A 6013-nucleotide genomic window follows, 5' to 3' on the forward strand; every position below is an offset into this window, starting at 1 on the left:
TCATGGCAAGTATCATGAGAAGTGAGTGAGGAGCCTACTGTGCACACACACACAAACACACACACACCCTGGGAGAGTCTGTCCGCTTGTCTGTCCCCTGAGGATGAATTCTCCTTCAGGGCTGGCCTGCTTTCACAGGTTTTATTGAGAGTTCAGTTCCTGTAAGCATTATCCCTGTTATTTACTGTATAACCACCACCTCCATGCTAAGCTATTATCTACAATGATCAAGACATTGTTGGACATACACTACCGTTCAAAAGTTTGGGGTCACTTAGAAATGTCCTTGTTTTCGAAAGAAAAGCAATTTTTTTGTCCATTAAAATAACATCAAAATGATCAGAAATACAATGTAGACATTGTTAATGTTGTAAATGGCTATTGTAGCTGGAAACGGCTGATTTTTAATGGAATATCTACATAGGCGTACAGAGGCCCATTATCAGCAACCATCAGTCCTGTGTTCCAATGGCACGTTGTGTTTGCTAATCCAAGTTTATCATTGCCTTAGACCACTGCGCCACTCTAGCTGCCTGTAGCAAACTATTATAGGCTTTTATTGTCCCCTCATTTGCTTTCTACATCCCTCCTTTTCAGTCACACACTTCACATTTTTTTTTTGCATCTTATTGTTTTTCTGTATTTTCTCTTACTTTTGCCTCATCCCTCTCTCTCTCTTTTCTTTCCCACTGACCTCTGTTCACTCCCCAAACCCCACCTTTTTCTCATCTCTCCCTCACCACCATCTTCTCCTATATTTCCCACTCATTCATAAACCTCTGCCATCACATCTCAACATGCTAGAGTCTGCATTTTACATAACACATGTAGGCCTATACCTAGTAAAAGGAGTAAGAAATATAAAGAGTGAGTGAGAGCTAGTGGAGTAGGAGATTGCTAGAATGTGATCTGGTTTCTCTGTGGCTCCAACAGCACCTCAGAACCTCTTGCAGCCAGGGTAATTAGTTAATCCCAGACTGGCCTGATCGATCGGTGTCTCTGTGTTCCCCTGGCATGTTTACAATCTTATCTAATTTGCCACTAAGCTCCTTGCCACCGCTCAATCGCATTAGCCGAGAGTGACACACCGCCCCCCCTGATGTTATCAGCAAGTGGAACATTGATTGGTGGCCCTCTAAGAATCCATCCTCTCATTTTCATTTGGGAGATTTGTTTTTGTCTGTAACATCCCTTTGCAGTTTTGGCATGGCAGGTTAATTTGACTGTCTCAGAATGCCTAGTACTAAGTCCATGTAGCACCAAATGTTCGATGTCAGAAACACAACTAAGAGCACCCAAAAAATACATTCGCAAAATATGAACTCCGATCACAGTCATTTTGTCTTTGAGAGGCTTCTATTTCAGAACCCAGTCCATTTTTATTGGACTTGATTCTAGATGTGATGTAACCACTGATCAGCTACAAGACACACTTTATGTTTATGTTGAGTGGTTGGTGGTGTGGTCACGGGGGAGTACATACAATTTGACATATTCATATAAAGATTCTGCAGAAAGAGCTGAATGTGTGAAAAGCAATGTGGCCATCCAACAAACAGGACAGATTATTAATTGATCAAATTACTTATTTACTCGGACTTATTTTAATTAATTAAATCATTGCACATCTCACTATTCATATTCTCATTATGATGAGGTTTTGATGTAAGGTCCCTCTTCTAATTTTGTGCCAAATCATGTCCAAATAATCCTAAAGTATCAGAAAAATGATTGTGTAACTCAATTAAGTTACTTGTAGATGATTTGGACATGATTTGGAAAATGCTAATTTAGGTACCATTGACTTGCATTGGATTGCCGGAGGGCATTGGAGCAGGGGGCAGTTTCCCCCAAACACACTCACCTTAAATTTGACTGCTTTATTCAAAACGGATTATATATATTTAGGCTCCCCTAATTGTATATCTATAAAACGTTTATATATCTAACTTACTTAGATTATATACAGTGGGGAGAACAAGTATTTGATACACTACCGATTTTGCAGGTTTTCCTACTTACAAAGCATGTAGAGGTCTGTAATTTTTATCATAGGTACACTTCAACTGTGAGAGACGGAATCTAAAACAAAAATCCAGAAAATCACATTGTATGATTTTTAAGTAATTAATTTGCATTTTATTGCATGACATAAGTATTTGATACATCAGAAAAGCAGAACTTAATATTTGGTACAGAAACCTTTGTTTGTAATTACAGAGATCATACGTTTCCTGTAGGTCTTGACCAGGTTTGCACACACTGCAGCAGGGATTTTGGCCCACTCCTCCATACAGACCTTCTCCAGATCCTTCAGGTTTCGGGGCTGTCGCTGGGCAATACGGACTTTCAGCTCCCTCCAAAGATTTTCTATTGGGTTCAGGTCTGGAGACTGGCTAGGCCACTCCAGGACCTTGAGATGCTTCTTACGGAGCCACGCCTTAGTTGCCCTGGCTGTGTGTTTCGGGTCGTTGTCATGCTGGAAGACCTAGCCACGACCCATCTTCAATGCTCTTACTGATGGAAGGAGGTTGTTGGCCAAGATCTCGCGATACATGGCCCCATCCATCCTCCCCTCAATACGGTGCAGTCGTCCTGTCCCCTTTGCAGAAAAGCATCCCCAAAGAATGATGTTTCCACCTCCATGCTTCACGGTTGGGATGGTGTTCTTGGGGTTGTACTCATCCTTCTTCTTCCTCCAAACACGGCGAGTGGAGTTTAGACCAAAAAGCTCTATTTTTGTCTCATCATACGTCATGACCTTCTCCCATTCCTCCTCTGGATCATCCAGATGGTCATTGGCAAACTTCAGACGGGCCTGGACATGCGCTGGCTTGAGCAGGGGGACCTTGCGTGCACTGCAGGATTTTAATCCATGACGGCGTAGTGTGTTACTAATGGTTTTCTTTGAGACTGTGGTCCCAGCTCTCTTCAGGTCATTGACCAGGTCCTGCCCTGTAGTTCTGGGCTGATCCCTCACCTTCCTCATGATCATTGATGCCCCACAAGGTGAGATCTTGCATGGAGCCCCAGACCGAGGGTGATTGACCGTCATCTTGAACTTCTTCCATTTTCTAATAATTGCGCCAACAGTTGTTGCCTTCTCACCAAGCTGCTTGCCTATTGTCCTGTAGCCCATCCCAGCCTTGTGCAGGTCTACAATTGTATCCCTGATGTCCTTACACAGCTCTCTGGTCTTGGCCATTGTGGAGAGGTTGGAGTCTGTTTGATTGAGTGTGTGGACAGGTGTATTTTATACAGGTAATGAGTTCAAACAGGTGCAGTTAATACAGGTAATGAGTGGAGAACAGGAGGGCTTCTTAAAGAAAAACGAACAGGTCTGTGAGAGCCGGAATTCTTACTGATTGGTAGGTGATCAAATACTTATGTCATGCAATAAAATGCAAATTAATTACTTAAAAATCATACAATGTGATTTTCTGGATTTTTGTTTTAGATTCCGTCTCTCACAGTTGAAGTGTACCTATGATAAAAATTACAGACCTCTACATGCTTTGTAAGTAGGAAAACCTGCAAAATCGGCAGTGTATCAAATACTTGTTCTCCCCACTGTATATATAACTTTTAAAAAATGACAAAATATTAGATCAACTTACATCAGAATAGTTTTGTTGGAGTGACTTAGAAAATGTAGATTGTTTAGAACATCGGTTTAAGGTCTCATCCCAAGACTGAATTTAATATCTGAACAACCTCAATTAATGAACTGATCTCTCTGCTGTCTTTTGGGTAATTGCGTTATCATTCAGAGGTAGCTTATCCAGCTTTTTTATTTTTCACTAACCAGGTGTCCATCAAACCGTTTTATGCAAGTAAAATAGGCCTTTGTCACGCATTCTCCTGCTCCCTCCCTCCGGCGCTCAACGTCACCGGTCTACTAACCACCGGTCCTGCCAACCCACATTGCGCACACCTGGACTTCCATCACCACCCTGATTACTGTCCCTTCATATAGCCTCAGTGATCAGGCAGTATTGGTTTCGTTCAGTACACTTATCCTGATGTATTTTCTTTATGTTTATTATTATTAAACTCACCTTCTGCTTCCTGACTCCCTGCGTATACGTTACAGCCTACATGTCGGATATTATTTTTTTAAATGACAGGCCTGATGGAAACAGAACACTTGTCGGTAAACTTTCCAAATGTTCGACAAAACAAAATATTGTAGACAAGGTGGGATATTGTTGTGTGGGTAAATTGAATTATGCGATTATATCGGTGGCAACGCTTTTATGTGCAAATATTGATATAATAACCATCATATCGAAGTAAACTTGTGAGTCACGCGATGAAATTGTGTGGTCCTCCCAGTACGACTCGTCAGGAAAGCGTGCAGTTTATTAGGCTACAGAATAAAGAAGTTAGGAACTTCACAGGGTGGTGAAAGTGCAAGGTGAAGAGCTTGAAGCGCCTTTCCAATACAGATCGAGCCTTTCCAATACATATCGAGGGTCTTATTCTGGTGACATGATCATCGATGCTTTGCTGCCTTGCCTATTGACAAATAGCATAAAAAATGGTAGGAAAATATTCCTTGGTCACATTTCTCTGAATGGCAGGCTACCATGATGTTCGATTTGGTGATGTATCAGAAACAAAGAGACACTCCTACCTCTAGTCCCTAACTTTTTAAATCCCATCACACACTGTCCTAATGTGACATATTGGTTTTGTATTGTCTGCTGTGATGTCGTTGCTCATGTGGCGAAGTCCCTCTGTGATGCCACCTGTTCTCAGAAGGGAAGACCATGTCCTTCAGGATGACCTACCCAGTGTTGCCAACTCCTCAGTAAGGAAAGTAGCTATTGGCTGTCCTAAAAGTCGCTAAATGACGTCATCACCTAATTTGCATAATTGGCCATGTGCATGTAATTGCGATGGAGCTGTAGGAGAGAGGAATAACGTCGTGGGAGAGACAAAAAGTGAGTAAAAACACCCTACATTTACATCCTGCCCTGAATGTAAGCTAGGGCGAGATCAGCCAGCGGCGGCTTCCCGCATGCGCAATTCATTTGCAGTCTGGACGCGGAGGGGTGAACATCTCCTGCTCTGACTGCAGCTGGGAGGGACTGCTGCGAGAGGACTGGGCCGCCTGTGGGTGCTTTGGGACGGGGCTGCTCGTTGAGAAGAGTAAGAACGATACGTGCTTTCACATCAGAGTCTCCAAAAGTCTCCAATAACACCAGAAAAAGTCGCTAGATTTGTCGCTAGTCGCTTTAAAAAATTTTTTTCGCTAGAGGGGTCTGAAAACTCGCTAAATATAGCGACAAAGTCGCTAAGTTGGCAACACTGGACCTACCAGCCAACCAGCTCCCTCCCATAGGAACCCATTGGGTGACATAACCTATCAGCCAACCAGCTCCCCTCCTATAGCCACCCACTCACACTGTGACATCATGAAAACTCATCTAACAAGCTTTGAGTGCAGAGCATACTAATAAAGAAAACTACTGGTACCCCAATATCTTTGAGCAATAAAAAATGTATCCTAAATGGGAACAATGGTAATACTTTTCACAAAGAATCTTTGTTAAATGTCATTACTACAGGGGCGGCAGGTAGCTTAGTGGTTAAGAGCGTTGTGCCAGTAACCGAAAGTTCGCTGGTTCTAATCCCCGAGCCGACTAGGTGAAAAATCTGTCGATGTGCCCTTGAGCAAGGCACTTCACCCTAATTGCTCCTGTAAGTTGCTCTGGATAAGAGCGTCTGCTAAATGACTAAAAATAAATAAAAGCTGCAATGGCTTTCAGTAAAACTAGTCAGAACGGACAGCACTATATTTATGAGTAGTGCAGAAGATGTGCAGTCCTTGAGTTTGTTTAGGGCAGAAATTGTTGCTTTGTCTTGTTAAATGACATTTGGTTTCTGTGTATATTGGCACCACATTTATATTTAGTCTACGACTTCTTTTCTAGCTGGATGGTTTTATTTATTTGCTTACAGTATTAATTATTCATCACAAACATTAATTGAAGCTTTGATTCAGTCT

Source organism: Coregonus lavaretus (assembly GCF_964263955.1).
Source record: "Coregonus lavaretus genome assembly, chromosome: 19".
NCBI classification, from domain to species: Eukaryota; Metazoa; Chordata; class Actinopteri; order Salmoniformes; family Salmonidae; genus Coregonus; species Coregonus lavaretus.